Here is a 23,196-nt window from a genome sequence, read left to right on the forward strand (position 1 = left end):
GCTGGGGCCCCAAGAGCCACTTGTTTGGGGCACAAGTAAGGAGCAGGATAGAGAATGCCTGGCCCAGGGTGGCATCACTCAGGTGTTATCCCTGCGTGCCGCAATGCCCGGCACACAGTTACACTCAACAAATATTTGCGAAATGAATGAATGAATGGAGTCTTTGACAATCAGGAGTGGTGGGGACATGTCTCCTTTGTCAATGCTGTCTTGTTCTCTCTTCTTGTTTTGGCTATTCCCACCATGGCTACAGAAACTCTGTAACTTTTATGCCTTTCCCTCTTCAGTAGCTTGTAAGGGTGGAAGATGTCAGGAGGTCCAAGACAAACTGCGAGTGGGCTTGATTTCCACTGGTCCTCTCGGAGTGCTGACAGATGTCTGACAGGGGATGGGAGGAGCTGCCAGCAGGGGCCGGGAGCCAACCTCCCTTTGAGGAAATCAGAAGAAATCTCCATAGATGGTGGTGGATCAGACACCGTGGCACGCAGACTACACTTTTCCTCTGACTTTCTACCCCTCATTTCTCCAGCTTACCGCTCCTTCTGTCCCCAAGCTGATCATTCTCCTGTGCTTCTCCATAAATGAACCATTTGTGTACCTTCGGTTGGCTTAATTTCTTCTTGTACCATTATTTCTCTTTCCGACAGGAGCATATAGGAGAGATCGGCCGCACGGCTCAGGAGACATGACTTGATTATAAATCTCGTGCTTGTGAGACTTCTTTTTTCCTCCCTTGATGTGATTTCTTTCTAGATTTAGTTTTCTCACATTTTTGGAATTTTAATATAATTTTTCTGTAAAAGAAATGTAATACCATTTTATCATAAATGAAATTCAGAAGAGCATAAAAGAGAAAGCTATAAAAATCATCCACACAGCAGTGATTTAATGCATTTTGGAAGAAATGATTCTACTCTTTGTTTTGTTGTTGTTGTTTACTGCTGTTTGACCTGGTGTAAATTAAGGGTACTGACAATCACTTAATCATTTTTCTTTTTGTGTTCTTCCTCTCATAGGAAAGAAGCAAGCATCAAATGTGGAGCCAATTGTAAAAATAGATGCTGATGGGAAAATGTGACTGGCTGCTGAAGTCAGAGGGGTCCCTCTGTAACTTGCCCACCAAATCTACACCCCAGATGTACAGCGGGCGTCTTCACTCTGTCCATACTCACCTAGCTGACTGCAGGGAGGGTGGAGCCTGCCCCACCCGCACAGACAGGAAGCAGAGGGCAGAGTCACCTCCAGGGGACTGACCCTAACCATCACCAGGTGTTCTCATCACTTGCAAAGGGGGAAAACCAAAGAGGAACCCCAGTCCTTCTTTCAAAGCTATGAATGAGGTCAAGAGAAGGGAGTGCCTGATTCCCAGTTTGGGTTCAAAGCAGCCTCATTCACCAGGACAAGTTGCAGTCTGTATTAGGAAGGGTCTAATCAGGAACAGAGAAAGCGTACTTATCACTTCATCATTTAAGGAAAAGTAATAGAATTTAATCAGAGAACTGAATGTGGGAGATTTAAGGTTGGAGAATGCCATGATTTAGATAGGAGGTGTTCCTGCAAAGCTCTTGTTAATGTAGGAATGTTCAGATGTTAAATTATTAGGTTATGTGAGATGTGACCTGGGTGGTACTAGGTGGAAACTCTAGGCAGGTGGGGTCTGGTTGGAGGAGGTGGGTCACTGGGATGTGCCCTGGAAGGGCTCATCTTCCCTGTTGTACCCTCTTTGCTTTCTCTGCCTCCTAGTTGCTGTGAACTGAGCAGCTCTCCTGCACAGTGCCCGTCCCCTATGATGTTCACCTCATTTGGGCCCTGAGCAATGGAGTTGGCCGACCATGGACTGAGACCTCTCAAACTCTGAGCCCAAAATAGATTTCCCTACTTTAAGTTGTTCTTGTCAGGTATTTTGGTCACAGACATGAAAATCTGGACAACAGAGAAGTAAAAATGAAAAAACAAAAAACAAAAAACAAAACAAAGGGATGAATGAAATAACAAAAAAGTCACTGTAGAGAAGGGCGAGCCTGTGGGTAGTGGTCTGAGGGTGTTGGGACATCAAGCGCTTGGGCAAGGGGCACCAAGGACTTAGGACTTAGAGTTGTCTCCAGGAATTTTCTAAGCCCCTAAAGGTGCCCAAATAAGATAAAAACACAACACAACACAGGTGTCTGCTGCTCTCCAGGCAAAGACAGCCCCACACAATCCTGACTGTACTGCTGTACACAGAGGCCGGGCAAGACCACCAGGGGAGGAATGGGCTGTGCTTTCCTTCACTTTCAAATTAAACTGTAAATCATGAATACATGATCTTTCAAAAAGTCATCTACGAAGACAGAGTAGATTTGTCTACCAAAATTCGTAGATGAAAAACTAGAAATGTTCCTTCTTTTCATTTATTTATTTGGTTAGTCAGTTATTTTTATCCTGAGACAAGATCTTTCTAAGTTGTAGAATTTGGGATCCCCCTGCCTCAGTCTCCCGAGGCACTGGGATTACAGACATACACCCCCATGCCCGGAAGTTTCCCTCTACTTTACTACTCTGAATACCTTTCCTTGCTGGTCTCTTTTTGTGAAAATACACATGTGCACATACAGATACACACTAACACACACACAATACAGTATGTAAATATTTAGTCTAACAATTTGTAAATCTTTCAGATATTAGGCGAACCCCAAGGTGTTTAGATAGGAAAATAGATGTATAAATTACAAATATTCTGGCACTTTAAAATGTTTCCATTTAATATTATTGCTTAGCAATTTTCTACTTTTCATAGAGGTTGCCCTGTTCTCATAAGAACCCTTGCAGATTAATCTTTTTTTCCACCATTGACTGTTCAGTTTTCCTTTTTTTGTAATTATGAAATGCTGCAATTAATACTATGTACATACATTTGTATACAAATGTACAAGTAAGTTTGAGGGATAGTATCTTAAAAATAAAATTGGTTGGTAAGAGATAGATACAGGGCAAATTTTATAAATTCTTCCAAAACAGATTTGACCTCTCAGCAAGTATTCTTCTTTTAAAATTATCTTGCTACGATTGGTTGTTTCTTATATTTTTAAATATTGCCATTCCAATGGAGAAACTATATTCTACTACTTCATTTTTAGTTCTTTAAATACACAGATTTATTACGTTTATTCTTTATTTGCTAATTAGTTACACATGACAGTAGAATGTATTTTGATACATCATATATAGATGGAACATAATTTCTCATTCTTCTGGTTGTACACGATGTGGAATCAAAATGGGCATATAGTTATATATGAACATAGGGTAATGTCGGATTCATTCTAATATTCATCTACCCTTACCCCCTCCTCTCCCTTCACTCCCCTCTACCTAATCTCAAGTAACTCTAATATAAATGATCTCATTCCTGTTATAGATTTATAAGAAAATTTGGTGCTTTAACAAAGCTGTAGAATAACAATTTTTTCTTTGACCTTCTTATTAATTCAGTCCACAGTGATTTTTCACTTACTTTTAATAACATTCTACTTTTAGAAAGAAAGTTAATAGTTTGAATGACTTTTCAGAGGATCATTTGTAAAACTTCAGAGCAAGTGTTTCCAAACAACCAATTAAATACAATGTACAAGTTGATTAAAAGTCATTTTCATATTTTCCAAGATAGGTTTGCAGGGAAATCTGATAGATTGACAGTTATTTCATAGCCACTAAAGATGGATTGGAAGGATGCTATTTTTTTTTTTCTTCTCCTGTGGGTTTGAACTTCTTCTACCATTCTTCTCTGGTTTTCAAGTCAATGTGATGTACATCCTTAGTGCTTGATATCCTTTCTGAGATATTGTGATTACTATTTTTCCTATTATGGACGCCTATAGGATCTTAACTTCCTTCATCGGTCGTAACACCTGTGGTAATAATGGGTTTTTTTACTCCTGTCTCTGCTAAAACATGCACCTAAACAAAATCAGAGCCACTGTCTGACTCGTTCTGCACTGCATTGCCAGCACCAAGGTGTGTGGAATAGGGTAGATTCTCAAATACGCAATGAGCGATTTGCTTTTGTGAAATGAACCAAGCTCTCCCTGCTAGACAAAGGCTGAGGGCCAGGGAGCTGAATGTATCGGAGTATATTTAAGAGTTCAAATCTGCTAAATGGGTTGATCTTATGTCAGGTGTTTTTAGTACAAAATAGAAACAAAACATGTAAAACCAAGGTTGGGCAGGAGAAAATTTTTGGCGTTAATGGTTAAATTTATGTCATTAATTCTGACAATGGTGTCATGGGTGTGTATTCGTTTTCCAAACACATCAGTTTGTATACATTAAATATCTAGTGCTTTTTGTCTGTCAATCACACCTCAGTGAAGTGATAAAAAGCAAAAGTTTCAGTAAAGCTCTTACATTGTAGTAAAATGCATGTTACTTCACTTTATTTTTTTTAAGACAAGAACTTTTTGACTATGTTGTCTAGATCAGCCTTGACTCCCTGGGCACAAGAGATCCTCCTGTCTCAGCTGGGACTACAGGTGTTAGTTCACAGTACTGTTGCTCAGTTTAACGTAATCGCTTGTATTTATGTAACTCAGGTGTCATTTGGATCTCTTGACTAAACCTCCTTCTCCCTTCCCACTCATATCATGATTCTTGCTTTTCCATGGCTGAAGTCAAAAGTCTAATCAAATATTCAACAGCAGCTCATTTCTCAGGACCTCTTCTACCTCCTGAACTTCTTGCTCTGAACCATTTCTCTAGTAACACATGTGATGTTAATCTTAAGGAACTTCACGTTCCACAGAACCCCATCCACAGAGGGCATTCTTTGACGAGGTTCAGATTGAAGTTAAGAGCTCCTGTCATTTTAATTTGGGCAACTTGAAGTGAAAAACAGCAGCATCTCCATTTTTAAAATATCCCTTCATACCACTGTGAACTTTCACTAATATTTCCCACATCTCCTTCGCTCTGGAATCTTCCCTTTCTCCAAAGAACCACAGATCTTTCCTTCATTCTTAATCAAAGCTACTTTGCCTTTTTTTCTCTGAAGCAAGGGAATCAGCCAACATCTAGGCTCCTGGGATCTCAATTTCTATCACTGCCATGAATGAAGGATGTTTTGCCAGTTAAGAGATAATTTACTCCTAAAGCTGAATCTGGTGTTGGTTGTTGACATAATATCAGGCTGGACTAGTTACACTTACACATATTACATCTAAAATCTGGGAGTGTTTTATGTATGTGCAGTTCAGTTTGATTTTGTAAACAAAAGAGCAGTACAGTAATTACTACACTCTCCTTCCATAAACCACTGGGTTTGCCTGTTATCCAGAGAAAGCAGAACTGGCTTCTCTTTACTGTATCAGAATGTGGATCGTGGATGGGGCCCAGAAAAACATGCTTCTAACACCACAGTAATTTGTGAAAAGGGTGGATTCAGAAGCATTTTGCTGAGAATTGCAAAGAAAAAAATCTATATATACATATAGCACAGGAGAATGAAAGGGCAAATGTCAATTTTCAAAATGGTGTGGACCAGTTACAATTAAAACCATATATATATGAATTACATCACATCAAATTTCTCTGCTACTCCCCTTGAGCATATCAGAGCAACTTAGTGATCTTGCCTGAACAATTGATGCAGGTGATTTAGGACAAAGTTTATCTACTTATCTGATAAACAGATAGATAATAATAGATTAAAATAAATCCAAGGATTTTTTAAAAAATTTAAATTTTATTTGTTCTAATTAGTTGTACATGACAGTAGAATGCATTTATACATTTTGATAGATCATACATAAATGGAGTGCCATCTCTCATTTGTCTGATTATATATATTGCAGGATCACATTGGTCATGCAGTCATCTATGTATATGAGGTAATAATGTCTGCTTCACTCTACTATCATTTCTTCCCCCATACCCCTTCCTCTCCCTTCACTCCCCTCTACCTAATATAAAGTAACTCCATTTTTCCCAAGGATTTTTTTAACATCTCATTGAATTATAACATACATCTAGAAAAGATCAATAATATATATAGCCTGTAAGATTTTCACAAAATTCAGCACACCTTCATAACTGGCAACCAGAGGAAGCCTGAGCATCATTAGCTCCTCAGAAGTCCTCCTCTTCTCCCTTCCAGGACTCTCCTCTAAGGACAGCCATGTTCCTGACCTCCAATTCCCTAGCTTCTGGTAGGCCGTTGGGCTGCCATGGAACTTTATATTGCTGGATCATGTAGCATGCACCCTCTGGATCTCTCTTCCTTAGATCCATATTGTCTTCTTGAGATGCCTCTTTGTTACTTTTATTTATCACTGTCAACATTATTACTTAGTAATAATAATTTGATACTATAAATTGTATTTGTTGAATTAAAATATTCAATTACTTCTGTTGGAATCTATTTTTATTATTTATATTTTCTCTTTTTATTTAGAAAAAATAATCCAAAACAAAATCATAAAGTATAAATTATCTTACTACCAGCACACACACACACACACACACACACACACACACACACACAAGCAATCTGTTTTGTTCAGGAAATGTAGACAGTCTTCAGCTAAGGTAGATTTTTACAATTTCTGACTCTACTCCTCCCCTCCCCTCTTCTCTTCTCTTCTCTTCTCTTCTCTTCTCTTCTCTTCTCTTCTCTTCTCTTCTCTTCTCTTCTCTTCTCTTCTCTTCGGTCATTCTTTCTGTTTGGTGAGATCCAGTATAATGAATGAATCAATCTATATTTTCCAGTGACTAAGTGGCAGCTACAAGGATAAGTTTTCTTCTTCTACCTGAAGCAATTTATTTGGGGGAAGATTTTAACATAGGAAATCCAATGCCATTACCCAACAAAGGGAGTGGAGTAATGAGAGCAGGCAGGATAAAAACGTGAACACCGCAGTGCAGCATGCTCAGGGCCCTTGTATCTAGCTTATGCATGAAGTGTTAATTTGTATCAGTACAGCAAACACCCAAAGAGCATTTTAGTCAGTTCACACCTAAAGTCTGGATCTGGGGGATAGCTCTTGTTTGAAATAAATACATTTTTAGAAAGATTTACGGAAAGCTGGGCAAGGCTCCTATTTTGGTTGGCTAAGAAACCAAGCATGGCCCATTATTATCTACAGAGAAGAGTGATGAGCTCTGTGGTGCTGGACAGACGCCCTAGCGGGTGAGCCCATCGAGGGCCGTGCCCACAGCCTTGGCCCTGCAGGAGGCTTGGTGCATGAGCAGCTCCACTGGCACACCTCTGGAGGATGCTGTTTCCAACAGGAGTGGGAGGCCTGGGCCTGCCCACTGGAGACAAGGATCCCAGACTTTCCAGCTGGCGGCAGTGCTAACTGCACACATATCTTTCTCCCTATCTCATTATATCCTGCTGTTCCTGGAAAATGACAGCCTTGATGGGATGGATAAAGGTAGGGCGAGAGTGATTAATAAGCAGAGTTTCTCTGCTATCACAATTTCTGGCAGCTGATTGGCATTAATTTGTGTAGTTATTGTATGACCTGCTACTGGTCCACATTCGCAAAGAATCAGGTTAGACTTTTCTTTTTCTTTCTTTCTTTCTTCCTCCCTTCCTTCCTTCCTTCCTCCCTCCCTCCTTCCTCCCTCCCTCCCTCCCTCCCTTCCTTCCTTCCTTCCTTCCTTCCTTCCTTCCTTCCCTCCCTCCCTCCCTCCTACCTCTTTTTCCTTCCCTCCCTCCCTTCCCCCTTCCTTCCTTCCTCCCTCCCTTCCTCCCTCCCTCCCTCCCTTCCTTCCTTCCTCCCTCCCTCCCTCCCTCCCTTCCTCCCTTCCTTCCTTCCTTCCTTCCTTCCTTCCTTCCTTCCTTCCCCTCCCTCCCTCCCTCCCTTCCTTCCTTCCTCCCTCCCTCCCTCCCTCCCTTCCTTCCTTCCTTCCTTCCTTCCTTCCTCCCTCCCTCCCTCCCTCCCTCCCTCCCTTCCTTCCTTCCTTCCTCCCTCCCTCCCTCCCTCCCTTCCTTCCTCCCTCCCTCCCTCCCTTCCTTCCTTCCTTCCTTCCTTCCTTCCCCTCCCTCCCTCCCTTCTTTCTTTCCTTTCCTTCCTTCCTCCCTCCCTCCCTCCCTCCCTCTCTTCCTTCCTTCCTTCCTTCCTTCCTTCCTTCCTCCCTTCCTTCCTTCCTTCCTTCCCCTCCCTCCCTCCCTTCTTTCTTTCCTTTCCTTCCTTCTTTGTTTTTCCATTTTATTTTTTTTTTCCTTAATGGGTCTTGTTGTGCATCTTATGGATGCAGAGAACTGGTAATATACAGCCCCCCCAACACTATGGGTTCTTGGTACTGACTTAGAAAATTAAGTCACAGGAACACAAACTGAAAGATTAAAGTGGAATAAAATTTCTTAGTGCTGTGTTAATTTTAAGAATGATAGAATCATACTATATTTAAAGATTGAGGAGTATTCCATTTATTCACACATCTCACTAGATGCAGAATAGATAAATAGGTAGATAGACACATAATAGATCAACAGAAAAAGACTACTAAATATCCAGAACACATGGGAATCACTTCATTTCAGTCTAATGCAAAAATTAGGTACTAACATTACTCCAATTTGAGGAACCTGGGCTTAGAAAGACAAGTTCCTTATCTAAGGTCATAAGGATAGAGGACTACAATCTCATATTTGTCACTTGTTCACAGTATCCACAGCCTTTGGGGAATAACCAAAGTCTGACTCTCACTCATTTCCTACCCTGTTCACCAAGAGAAAATGCCACCTACTCTCTGTGCATGCATTTGGAAGCTCGTTCACACCAGGGGCGTTCTTCCCAGCTGAAGCTCTGGCCCAGAATCTGTTCGCACAGTCTGGGTCTAATAGAGATCCCAGAAGCTCCTGGCTTCACTGACAACATCAGAGGCAAAGGAATGCAAAATAGGAGCAGTGAATACTTTTCCAGAGGAAAGTGGGCTCCTAGCTTGAGCAGACCTTGCCTGACCTCTTGAGCAAGGGCTGAACATGGAATTATGACTAGGAGACAGAGCCCAGGAGTCTCAAGCTACCATGGGAATCAATGGCTATGTGTGCATGGGAACATATTTCTTCACTCCTCCTTTAAATTCTCACATGATGCCTGCACTAATTTGTTTAGTCATTTATTTATTCATCCAATAATTTTTCTGAGCATGCATCATTTGTCAAATGCCGTCTGGTCTTGGAAGGATGTTGGATGATACTGTAATCCTGCTAACTTCTTGCTTGAGTCTATTTCTTCAGTGGGAAAGACAGGCACACAGCAAGCCATTTCAATTTACTCTGATAGGTGCTATGGAAGAAAGGAAGATCCTACGAAAGCACAGAGAAGACACAGAAATCATTTGATATGTATCAGGATGAGTTTTCTAGAGGAGGTGACATCTAAAACAAGACTTGTGAGAAGACTGGGAATTCACCAGTAATGAATCGGAGGTGGAAGGAACCATTTTCTATTGAACAGAAAATGTGCAAAGGCTGAAAGGCTGACTTTGGAAACAAATGTGATGGTCAAGAAGAATTCAGTCCTTTGGTGTGACCTGGGTGAGGTACACGGATCAGGGGATGTGGATTAAGGATCAGGAAATGAAGTTGCAGGGAGGTGCAGGGCCAGATTGTGAATGGCCCTCTAGTGTCTAAAGGAGGTTGTGTTTCATGCCACTAAAAACACTTAGAACAGTTTATAATATTCATCATATCCAACTGCTAAAATTGAGGTCCAGATGAGAAGAACTTACCTGGACCTCAGGAGGTCCAGGAATAACTTGAAGCTAGATTTTATAGCCAAACTGGGCTGAAGAAGTCATCAGGTGGAAGAGGAGGAATGATGGAACAGAGAACGGACTTTGCTCACCTGTAGGTGCTGGTGTGAGACAGATGTTACATGTAGATGATGCAATGAGAACAGCCCGACCCTGTCTATTTGAAGCCCATATCAACACGGACTGGAGTTAGCTCTGTATTTCTTTTTCTTTCTTTCTTTTTTTTTTTTTTTTTTTTTAATTTGTTTTTAGATGTTGCTGAACCTTTATTTTGTTCATTTATTTATATGCAGTGCTGAGATTTGAACCCAGTGCCTCACACATGCTCGGTAAACACTCTACCACTGAGCCACGACCCAGGTCTCCGTCTGGGGACAGAGAGAGGACTCAGTGGCCACACACTCAGAGGTCTATTCTTCAGAAGCTGAGAGAACCTTTTTCTGATGGCATGCCCCATGAGAAGATGGTATCTGGCTCCTGAACCCAGTAGGCCAGCCTCTTCTCTGTTCATTCTTCTCAGGAACCCAAAGCTCTGACTACAGAGTTCCAAACCTGATGGACTAGAAACCCAAAGGAGTTGACTCTTCCAACGGTTTAATTACCCACCTCTGCATCCCACGCCCCAACACGAGGTTCAGATGAAAAGGGTGTCCGTGATTCCGGGATTGACCCTTCTCACATGCTGGTCCCTTTTGCCCAGGTGTCCTGTTTTGACGGTTTCTGAGTCATCTGTGCTCTTTCTTAGGCCTGCCTCCTCTGGAAAGCCTTTTCGGACATCTTGTGGAGTCCTATCTGGGTCCCTTCTTCTTTGTACCCACAGCAAACCTCATCCCCAGTATTGTTTTAATTTCTGCAAAGCATTTCTTGAACTCACACATGATTGAGAGTCTCTTAATTAATTTCTCAGATTCACATATACTTATTCTATAGGGGGATTGATCGAGTCATTAGAAGTCTTCCATATTGATTGACGTTTGTGGAATACCCTTTCCCCAAGAAATTGTTTAAAAAGAAAAAGCAAAACAATCCGGATTACATAAAAATTAAAAAAAAAAAAAAAAACAACAACAAAAAAAAACATGAAACAAGAGGTTTGGTGTAGGGTGACATCAATGCTTTCTGCTTTCTGCCATTGGTTTTGCTTCCAAATCTATCTTCTGGAAACTTCTCATCTTGGCTCTGACAGTCCAGGCTGGCTCAACATGCCACAGGGCCTCATATGCCTCGTTGCTGTGCCACTTGCTAAGAGAGAAAATGCATACAAACTCTTAGCCAAATTAGATCAAAAAGCCTCTACTGTTGGACTCTCCATTTGAAAATGTGCTTTGTGCTCAGCTGTCTCAATCCTTTCTCAAGTTACCATCTAAATCCAATTATTCTGGTAATTTGGTTACAAAATGTGAGATATCAGCAGTCTAAAATTCCCTTGTCCTCTTCATTGGAAATTGATGTAGGAATACGCAGATTTTTCATGCACATGGGATCAGTCGGCCCTTCCCTGATATAATGGTGTTAGAAGCTCATCCTTCCAAGAGATGTAGCCTTACATCTTAACTCCTTTTTGAGGACTCTCATCTCTAAGACACAAGAGAGAATTATTTTTCCAGTAAAAGCTAATCCAGGGATTCCAAAATATCCACTGGTGCATTAATATTTCTAAGATATTCTATTCTGCAGGACCCCCCTTCTAAGACAGACTGCACTGGGTGAGTCAAAAGTGGCTTTCTGGCATGTGCTTTCCTGAAGAAGAGGAGGAAAAATATACTTTAGTCACTAGCATATATCCAACCACAATCGATTTTCTGATTCTGCATTGCAATTACCCTGTTTCTTGCCAAGACGTGCCATTAGATTGTGGATTTGCTGAGAATAGGAATTATATCTTACTTCTATCCATAAAGCATTGCATCTTATTTCAACCCATGCCCACAGTATCTAAGATATTGCATGATGTGAGCTTGAACTCTTTATCCAACTTCTTATTTCATGAATGAAAGAAGAATGAATAAATACCTTGACTTTCTCCTAGAGAACTTTCTGGATATCATATTCAAAATAAAAAAGACCCATTATCTGTGGTCATCAGAATTATATTCCTGAATAATACATTTAAATTTTCCTTTGGTATGTTTACTTATATGTTACCTATCTGGTTATCCTCCATCAAGAAGCAATAAACCTGGAATTGTCTAAAAACAGTATAAATGAAAGCGCTGTGTTCATCAAACCTCAGAATGGAAAGACTCACTGAAGAAAGTCAGTTTGCACTTCAACTATGTGCTAACAATATTTTACCTGTATGCTCCTACATGATAACACATGAGTCAATATGAGCAGTTTCTACTTAGTTCTGGATCCAGCTCTGCTCCCATCTTACTGGGTGATCTCGAATAAATCTCTGATCAGCTTTGTGTCTCAGTCTCCCTTTCTATCAAGAGCAGGAACAGACATATTATCTCTGTGATCACTTGGAAAACACATTCTTCTTTATTCATAAACTTCAGGAAGCTCCTCTGAATTACATGCCCAAAATCAGAAGTGACTTTTTAGAGCTCACACGTCCCTCTCTTCCTCACTTTTATTGACAGGTTGGCCATTTGAGATTTACTCACTATTTACCAGGCTATTTTATACAGAAAGAATTGCAGTTATCTGGTAGTGAGGACTTGGATTTTTCAAAATCCTGTTTAGTAGCTCTTTACTGCTCTCTGGTGGCATGAGGAGGTTTCTGCAGATGTCCAAAGAAAATGTTTTCTCAAGAGGTACACTCAGCTCTTATCTTATTGGATGTCTGAACGAGCTAAATATGTAACACATGGCACAAGCCTGCCACCAAGTAGCTGTTAAATAAATGCATATTCATCTGTCCTTCCAAAGGAAATTGCTTGAGATTGTTGTGTCTGAAAGATCTTTAAAAGTATTATAGTTTGTAGAGTAGCAATTAAGATCATATAATCAAGATAATAAAAATAATGACAGTATATAATGGGTATTCATTAGATAATACCAAGAAAACAAAAGCGATAATCCAAGCAGAAAAGAAGTAAAGAAACTCTGAAAAAAATTATGTGTTCATTAATTCTTTCATACATTGTTCATGGTGATGTTTGAACTAAGGAGAGTCTAACATTTATTAGTTTCTATATTACCCCATGTTTGACATGTCACATTTAATGCTCAGAAAAATCCACTCATGTAGAAGTCAGCCTTGCTCTACACGGGAGGGAGGGAAGGCTGAGGGAGGCAAGCACCTTGCTGAAGGACTTCGGGCCGTAGGTGGCCAGCGTCTCGAATTTAATCGAAGTTTGCCATGCTATGAATTGGGCCTGATCCTAATGTATCATCTAGGCTTCCAGGTGGCTTTAAAATAATTTCATTCTTCCAACGCTTTTGCAGATGGAAAAACTCTGACCAAGAGATCATCGATCCTATGTCTTGTAGTAACAGCCTTCAGATGTTCACTGAGCAGCAACATGGTCTGGACTGATGTCAGTGGGAACTGAAGTGCATGGTCCAGTTCCAGTTCTCTCCTGCTCCCTGGCAGTGGACGATATAGTCTGAGGTGTCATGTGGCTTATCGTATCAGACTCTGTACCCTCCCTTCCCATTGACTCTAGCTTCATAATACGAGGACATTAAGTACAAAGACCAGGTGACCAGACCTTCATGGATATGGAATTGTTTGTTACCTATCTACAGTAATATCCCATGCAAGGAAGAGATGCCCTTCCCCACGAAGTGGTACCGGTGACCATCAGCCAGACTTCTGCTCTATGCTTTATCCCAGTTGGCGGGATGCCATGTAAATGGAATACCTGCTTTTTTAATACGTAGTTGCATCTCCAGAATATCAAGCAATGGATTGATCTACTGTAGATTCATAATAAATAATTATTGATAGTCATTGTATTTAAGTTGTGTCATTAAAATAAATTCCTTGCTATTCTATGATTTTGGATAGTCATTCAAGTTCTGTGAAACATAACTTCTGTATCTTTAAAATAAGAAAAATAAGAAAAATAATAGTTTTATGAGCATTTTTGTAGGATTACAATAATGAATATCCAGTTCTAAATGTCTAATAGAAAACAAAAAGAGAAATTCTTTTTCCTTTTCTTTCTTCCTTCCTTTTTCTCCTCCTCCTCCTTCTTACATTGTTGTTATTGTTATTTAAAGAGTTTTTCATGTTCACTATTTCCATGACATGAAGCAGGATCCCTAAGAGGTATAAACAACCATTATAATACTTCATGTATATGGCAAATAATTCCTGAATATCAGTTGATATTCATAATCTATCTCTGTTGTGATAGGTATCAAGCAGTTCATTGTGCAGATGGATAATAAGGCTTGAATGTTTGTAGCTCCTGGTATTTTTCACAAAATCCCTGTTTGCATAAGTCTTCTGTGATATATTTTATAGCCAGATTTGATTATACTATTATCTTCAAAGTCTTCCCTATGTCCTCCTCCCAAGACAGAGTTTTCTGTTTGCCTGTCTGTGCTCTCATTGCACGGGGTAGCATCTTTCATTTGTCCTTCACTCATCTGTTGATAAAATCCTGCTTGTTGACAAATGCATTAGTCAGCTTTCCATTGCTATGACAAAACACCCAAGATAAAGAGGAAAGGTTTATTTTAGCTCATAGTTTCAGAGGTTTAGGTCCATGGTTGCTTGGCCCCACTGATTTGAACCTGACGTGCCACAGTACAACATGGTGGTAGCATGTGGTAGAAGAGGTCAGTTCACCTCGTAGCAGCTGGGAAGCAAAGAGAGAGGGAGGTGAGCAGAGTCCCAATGTCCCCTCAAGGGCACAGCACCAAAGACCTAACTTCCTTCCAGTAGGCCCCACCTCCTGAAGATTCCAGCAGCTCTCAGTAGATCCACAGGCTGATGACCAAGTCTTAGTGTATGGCCTTCGGGAGATGTTTAAGATGTAAACCATAACAACAGATTCCTAGCTGTCAGAAGTTTTGATTCATTTCAGGGGTATGGTAGGTGTGCAAAACAGATGAGACCTTTGGTCCACAGGGACCTTAGATCTAGTGAAAGTCAGACATTAATCAATCTGAAGTATACTACGTATTAAAAAACAGGTAGCTAGAATTGAGAAAGTAAAGGATAATTGAGATCAGACTGATATTTTTGAAGCAGGGCAACATCATCTCTGTCTTACATATTATATTAAAAATTTCAAGGCTTTATCCTAAGAATAAGAGAAAAATCTCAAAAGGATTGAAGTAGAAGAGTGACTTTATTTTTAATTTAAAAATTATAGAGAATGTGGCTATTTTTTACAGTTCTTGAAGGCAGAAACCACGTTTAGTATTCTGTAGCGCCTAGAAAGGTAGCGACATACAGTGTGTACCTGAGGCTCATATGCTGGAAAAAAGTCTGAAAAATAGCAACAACTAAGATTTAATATATATATATATATACATATATAGAGAGACCTTCTATAAGCCTGCCGTGTTGCATCATCATCAGTAGCCATTATTATGCAGTTGAGAGAGAAGAAAAAGGCTATTATAACACCAGTTGTTACAACTAGTAGGTGGTGAACCAAGACTCAAAGCTTGTCTTCAAGATTCACCAGGATCTGCGTTCTTCCCTCAGCAACGCCCGCTGACTCATGTCATGCCGCATGGCCTTTCATGAAAGTCACGCAACACTGTAGATTCTGAGGATATGAACTCTTCCACTTAGTATCCGGTTTCGCCCATTTCTCTGTCTGGAGATCATTCTCATCTGATACCTTTGTGACACTATATCCATCCTGCCTGCTCAGTTAGCCGTCCCTCTCACCATTACATCTGCCTCAAGCTCCAGGTGACAGCTTTCTCCACAGCATCAATTTCAAGGCCATCCCCCAGAGCCAGTCATTGCTCAGTACACCTGTCTACACAGCCTTAAGTCACTCTGGGTCACACAGCACTGTCCTTTACATATCCTTCAGAAATTCGTACTGCAGGATCCTGCAAGGCAGCTGCCCCCAGCTTATGAAGTGAAATCTATTCTACAAAGTTTCAAAATTCAGTCTCCTAACCTGTCTCAGGAAGTACTTTGCCTTTTGGTAACAGAAGCCCCAAACAAGTGTTGTAATAAATAAGGGTTTGCAGGATATCTGTGATTCTCTTGAAGACCTTTGCCTCATGGACAACTCTGATTATGTCTGACTGGCTATAACCTGGTCACCTGGTCACTCTCACCTCATGCTTTAGTCAGGTTGTGACTGTTGCAATTAACATGACCTAAGCAGTCATTAATGAATCACAAGATGCCCTGTTATTTCTCTTATATCCCTCCATCTAGGGCCCTGAAGAACACATTGTGAACTGGAGGTGAAGGTCAGTTTTCTACTTTCTAGACCTACCAGTGATGGATTGAGTCTTCAGCTGACCCAATCATTCCAATGATCCTTCAACAATGACTTTCTTTTCCTTTCCTCTGAGATGGACCTTATAAAACACCACATCTGCATTTGGAATAGCTTTTTAATTAAACTCTAATTAGCTTTCTTTTTCTGCAAAATTGCATGAGTTCCACAGAGTGAGAACCAAGGGAAGCAGAACCAGAATCGAGAGGGCATGAGGAAGCTCTGGGGGCGCTCATCTTACTCTAGGCACGTAGCGAATACTTTTCCTGCCTAAGTTTCTATCGCAGTGGTTCTTAAGTGTAACCTATTATCAGAATCACCCCAGAAGCTTTTGAAAAATATTCATTTCTGAACCTCTTCTACAGTCCCATCTGAATCCTGTTTAGGAGAGAGTGTTTCTATTTCAGGATACAAACTAGAAACTTCTTTTCTCTTTTCCAATGGCTTTGGAGGTCTCTGGCCTCCTCTGCATGGAAAGTAGATTGTGTTTCCTCAACACATTACTGTTCTCAGGCACATTCTGTATGCTTTCTGAATAGACAGGCATAATAAAGACTAATATTTGTGTGAGATGGAGAATACTTTTTATTCCTACTTCCCAGATAATGCAACTGAGGCTGATGAGGTAATGTCACTTGAATAAGTACTCATGGCTAATAAAAGGTGTCTCCGTGATTACAATCCAGGTCAGCCTGACTCCAAAGGCCATGGATTTTTCCATTCTGACACATCGCCATGTCTGAGTCTGTCTAGCTAAGGAGGGGGAACATTCTTGAAGAACACCAGAATCATTTCTCACTAGCAACCTCACAGACCTCATGCTGACTAATAAATGCCTACACAAATCTTATAACATTGATTCCCAGAAGTCCCTGCCTCCATGGTTTCTCCAGACCTGTTCTGGAAGCTCCAGAGGACTGAAAAATGTCATCTTTCCAGATAAATTGCAAGCAGGTTGAATGAGAGCTGTAGAATAGACAGGAATACTGAGCCAGGCTGGAAAATTGACATTCCAAACAATTTTCAGCTGGCACAAAGTGATTGTTCTTTGGGCATTTTTCCTCTTCCAATTTTGTAATTCATGTTTATTTCAAGTGAAATTCCGTCCATCTGTATCTGATTCACTCACACTTAATTCATCAGCAGACTGCTCAGTCAGAGAAATAGACTGGAGTGCGCCTCTCAGGTTTTATTTTGGAATCAGGGTCTGTCTGGAGTGCCAGGGAAGGGGACTTATGAGAAACATGGAAAAGCAGGTGAGGTTGGTTCCACACCTTCTACCCCAATCCATGCATCCTTCTATTTTTTTTTTTTTTTTTTTTTCTATTTGTCTTGGGCTGCTCTCCGGGTCATTAAAAATTGCATTGTAATTAGATTTTATACAGTGGTTTTCTTCCCCCCGTCTGCTTGCTCCTTTCCATTTGTCCATAAACACGCTCCCATTTCTCATCCTAAAACACAAGTCCCCAAACAAAAAAGACAGCAAACCAAAATTCCCTCCCATCCCCACTCACCCTCAAATCCGCTTCCACCCAAGGTCCTTAGCAGTTTGCCCTCTGCACTGTGCCACCTCTGCTTCATTTCTCATTCTTCTGTTATGTCCACTTTCTGCCATCATGCTGCAGAGACCTTTTGGTGAAAGATGCTATTTAATTGCCAGATCCAATAACTATGTTTCTCTTACCGTTTGATTGTCTGCATCTTTGATGCTCTGACCGTTCCCACCGTCTCATGCACCCTGATGCATTGTGTTCTTCCTGCCCGCCCCCGGCTTCCTTTCTCACCTTATTTTTGGTCTCTTACTTCCCTCTTTCCTCGTTCAAGAACAATTGCTCTGTAAAGCTCCCAACTTTTGATTGAATCTTATGGAGCCAGAATATCCGAGCTCAAAGCTCGCTCTGCCTCTATAAACAGAGTGACCTTAGAAATGTTTCTCAATCCCCTTGATGCCTCAGTTTCCTAATGTGAAATGAGTGAAATGAAGGAGAAGCATAATTCTCATCTCAGCATTGAATTAGGGATTAAGTAAATTAGTGACATAATATATTTTCAGGGCTGGGGTCATAACGCAGGGGTAGAGCACATGCTTCGCTTGTGTGAGGCCCTGAGTTCAATCCTCAGTACTGCAGAAACAAACAAACAAACATGTAATATGTTTCAAATAGTAGCCAGTGTCATAGCTGCTCAGTGGATTTTAATTGACAGTACCAATACTGACTGTACCCTGATGATCCGGAAATGCTTACATAGTAGGATTGATGACAAATGGCAACACATCCTAATAAAATCATCATAATTCTTTCAAAATAACTTTAGATACATATTTTACTCTACAGGAGACAACCTCCAACCTAGAGATATAAAAATTTCATGTGATTTTTTAATCAAGCGCATAAGCCTAAACTTAGAAATTAAGGCCAAAAGGTTGCCTAATAATTCTTCAAGCTAAAGCACAACAAACAAACAAAACCTACTATGATAATGGTTTATGGCATAATTAGTACTTTGATTTTCAATGTAGTTATTTACTTATGCCTTGATGAAAAACATTAAAATATTAGTAAATATGGTATACTCTTTCTATTATAAAAGGCCAAAATAATATTGAACTGACCTTGCAATTATCTATGTACCAAATGAAAATTTTTCTGAAGATTATTATTGATGTTCTCTTAATGTATTTGCATGTGAACCAACATCAGGAGCCCATTGAAGCTGATCAGGGTATAAGAGTTATGATTTTTGATCACTCACCTTAAAATTCTGAAGTATAATAGAATCTTTATTAATATCAAAATAATATTCATAATAAATGGACAATACAGTGCACATATTATGAACTGAGAGAGAGAGAGAGAGAAAGCAGGAGTGAGAAGGAAAGAATAAGAGAGTTAGATGTTGTAGGACGCTTGATAGATAACATCAGTGGTCATTCCTACATCCTCAAGGACTAGGAATGTGTCCAAGACAGAGGAGGCACTCTAGGAATCTTTGTTAAACAGAATCCATGCTTGAGCATGGTGTTAGTATAATAGGGTGCGTGTGATTTTTTTAAAAGCAATATTTAATGATAAAAATACCATGATGGTTGATTTTGTTTATCAGCTTGGCAGGATGGAGGAATGCTAAAGTTTAGAGAACTGCTAAAGCAAACTCCTGGGTAGTTTAGTGAGGGTGTTTCTAGAGAAGATTGGAGTGTGGGTCAGCAACTGGGTGGAGGGGACACATCTGAACATGGGCAGCACTGTCCTAGGGGCTGGGGGTCTGCCTGAAATGGAAAAATTAAGGAAGAGAAACGTTTGCTCTCTCCCTTGTGGATTTCCTTCCCAAGTGAAGGCATGTTTCATTTTCTGCTGTTGTCCCCCATGGACACCACACTCCAGGTTCTTTGGCTTTGGAAAATGGGCTTCACAATAGTAGCTATGGGGAGGGGGAGTAGTGGTTTTAGGTTTCCAGCTTGCATTGGGGCTGCACATCTCCCCCCACCCTCTCTCTTCTTGGACTAAACCATATATATATGTATATACTGAAAAGTTCCACAGTGGCTCCTGGAAAGCCAGGAAAAGTGGTAGTGGCTTAGTATATACAATTTCAGTGTTTATAGATATATATACTAAGCCACTGTATATATAGTATATACTACATATATGTGAATATATATATATATATATATACACACACACACACTTAAGTACTGAAAAGTTTTATATATATATATATATATATATATATATATATATATATATATATACTGGTTATATATATACTGGTTTGTCAAAATGCTACTAACTAATAATTCCATATGCAAGGAAAATATCCTTCCCAGGTGAAGGTGAGGAACTTCTGTGGTCTAGGGTATGGGAAGCCAAAGAGTATGATTTTCATATTGACAATGAGAAACCACCAGTTAAACTACCAAGTTACAAGTTTCTTTAGAACCCTGAGAGAGAGCTGAGTTCACAGTCCACCCTGTAGCTGAGAGGGTCCCTGAATGGACAAGGCCTCCAGGAGCAGAGGAGAGTCAAGCACCTTCCTGGTTCTTGACCACTCACAGAACTGAACTTAAGGAGGTGTCCGGTGCGAGAAGTACAGCAAGTGATTTATTATAAAGGGGTGTTGCTGAAGTCAAAGACAGAGATGCCTTGTCTTGGTCTGGAATATCGACATTTAGAGAGGGATAAGAACTAGGGGGCTGAGCAAGAGGTGGACTCAGTGTGGGGCTACCCAGTTTCTTACTAGTTTTGCTTGAACTTGCACATGGCCTCTCCTGTTCTGAACACGTAACTTCCTGCAACCTGTGTCTCATTCACATCTTACATCTGCACCCAGAGGTGTGACTTGTCTCACTAACATTATGAGGCTCAAGCTGTTTCTCAGTCACCAAAGTTTCTAATGCACGTGCTTTCTAAAGGACCGGTCCCCGGATGCCTTTGTTGCTTTCTCACAACTCAATCAGCAAGCTGAGGGCAAGGACAAGGCTGCAAAGACAGTTTGGATCCTCTGAGAGACATGAAGCAGCAGGGCCCCTCTCTCAACTGTGTCCCAGAACAGGGGAAAGAAAAGAAAAAAAGAAAAAAGGCTTCATCATACCAGCAAATGAGATGGAATCAGAAAATGTGTTAACAAATGGGGGGTTTTGTTTTCATTATTTATTTTATTTTAACTGACAGTAATTGTATGTATTTATGGGGTATGCTCTGGTGTTTTGATGTATGTGTATATTGCAGAATGATTAAATGAAGTTAAGGCACATATTACCTCACCTACTTGTCTTTCTTTTCTCTGTTCTTTTTTTTTCTTCTGTTTTTTTGTAGTGAGAACATTTAAAAATCTTCTCTTTTATCAATTTTGAAATATGCAAAATGAGATGCAGGAGAGTGTGACAGTACAGAAGGAAGAGAATTCACATCTATTTGTGGAGGAGCATTATTTCCATGAACTTCCATGTGATGCTCAGGAGGCAGAGTTGGGGCAGAATCTCCCCTGGCACTGCAAGCAGGAAACAGGAAGGGTATAAACTCACCCGACCTCCTGTTGACTTCCTGCTCAGAACCTTCTCTCAAAAGCACCAAGTTTCCAGAGGGAACAAAAGGGAATCTTGTCTCTCTTAGGGCACTGACAACGACTCATTGTTGTTGGGAGAGGAAGGATAGGGCTGAGCAAAAACATTTTCTAACTCTAGGAAAGAAGTAAGACATAGTTTCAAGTCCAGGATTCTAATCTCATGTTATTAAAGGCCCCCCAAAATTTAGAGCTATGTACTCAAAAATAAATCTTGACCCATAATTTATCTCATATACAAACTGATTTAAATTTGACCACAGACCTAAATGCAAAACCTAAACCTAAAAATTATCAAGACAAAATGTAGGATAAAATTTTTGCAATGTTAAATTGGAAAAGAACATTTTAGATAAGACCGAAAGAGTCTAACTTAAAAGAACTTAACTGACAAATTGGATTTGATCACTATTAAAAATTTCCCTTCAAACAACATTGTTAAGAAAACAAGACCTGGGTCTAAGGCTAGGCCCAGCCAGGATAGGGCGCGTCCTGCAGTCCTTGTGCCCGGCCTGATGATGTCTGTGTGCTGCATAGTCACCAGTTGTCCGTAGGGCTGGGCAGTGAGCCTATGTACCTCATTATCCCCCAGAGTCACCCGGACAGGGCTGGAGCTGCTGCCACCACGAAGATCTGGACATCAGAGCAAACTTTGGACCACCCGTGGGAAACTGTCACAACAGCTGCAGTGCAGAAATACTCAAACCCTACGAACCCAAGTGTGATTGGAGCTGATGGGCTGGACAGGCGTATGGATCCCTCTGGAAGGCGCACAGCCTCAGACTTCTCTGCACGGGAACTGTCTTCCATCGTGAAGTCTCCTATGGGTTCCGCAAGAGCCAAAACATATGTGCAAGAACATTCTGTAGATCCTGTAGAGGAAACAATGGAACTTAAATCTAATAATATTTCTTTTACAAAAATGGTTTCAGTGAATGAGAGACTTATATAAGAAAACCACATCCTCAAGACGCAGAAAAGATTGTTTTGACTCAGGAAGCCACCATCTCTGTGCAGGGAGTCAGCCTTAGCACTTACCCGGAAGGGCAGATGGCAAGCACCGTGTCTTCTAATGCCAGTGAAGGTCAAGAAGCAACGGAATGGATGATACATAAATGAAATGGCGAGATAGAAGAGTTGACGGCTTGGGCAAGAGGAAGCATGAGGACACCAGGGTGGCGACAGCATTTTTAGAGAAATGATAAAGTTGATACAGAATATCAGGGCCCCACTCTCTCTAAGCAGACAGTGTATTTATGTGTTATTTAAAAACTACCACTATATTTTAGGTCGAATTTTTTAAAACAATCTGGAGTAAGGCTATGTGACTTTCTATCAAAAGAAAATGAGACAGGGATTCTGAAATCCAAGGGGTCATCTGAGGCCAGTATGGCTTGAAATGATTCATTTCTAGGGATCTGGTATTTATGTGAAAATTTAACAATTTTTTAAAGTACTTGGGTGAAATTAGTATTGACATTGAGTTTCCTTAAAATAGAATTTTAACACTTTCCACACATTGGAACTGTCCCTGACTTTGGATCAACCCCAGAACCAAGCAAGCAGAGCCTCCCTTATATATACACACTCACCTTGATTACAGTCTAGAACAGCCTGCCTGGGGGAACTGACTCTAAAAGGAGAAATTGTATAGTTTTAAAGGACATTAAATTGTATAAAAAAAAAAAAAAGAAAAGAAAACAAGACCTTCTGCAAATTGGAGCAAATATGTGCAATGTGCATATACAAGGAAAGAAAGTGTACAGAATATATGCAGAATTCCCATAGCTCAATAATAATAAGAAAAACCTACTTTAAAAATACATGAATAATATGTGCAGCTATCTTGGTACAGAAGGTATCAGATGTGAAATATACATAAACAAAAATGTTAATACTATTAGTAATTAGGGAGAAGCAAGTTGTGGTACACTAATATAAATATTTGACTAGAATTTTTAAAAATAGACAATATCCTGTTGCAAAGTGGCTTGCATTCTCATATATTGCTGGTGGA

The 23,196-nt window shown here is 40.3% G+C and overlaps 1 pseudogene across 1 annotated transcript; it reads left to right on the forward strand.

Annotated features, from left to right (window-relative positions):
• Positions 1-21,750: 21,750 nt before the first annotated feature.
• Positions 21,751-22,381, forward strand: LOC306645572 (PRELI domain containing protein 3B-like; annotated as a pseudogene). The gene has a single exon. The product of its transcript is annotated as a PRELI domain containing protein 3B-like (transcript).
• Positions 22,382-23,196: the final 815 nt, after the last annotated feature.

This window comes from Sciurus vulgaris, assembly GCF_902686455.1.
Source record: "Sciurus vulgaris genome assembly, chromosome: 15".
In the NCBI taxonomy this organism is placed as follows: Eukaryota; Metazoa; Chordata; class Mammalia; order Rodentia; family Sciuridae; genus Sciurus; species Sciurus vulgaris.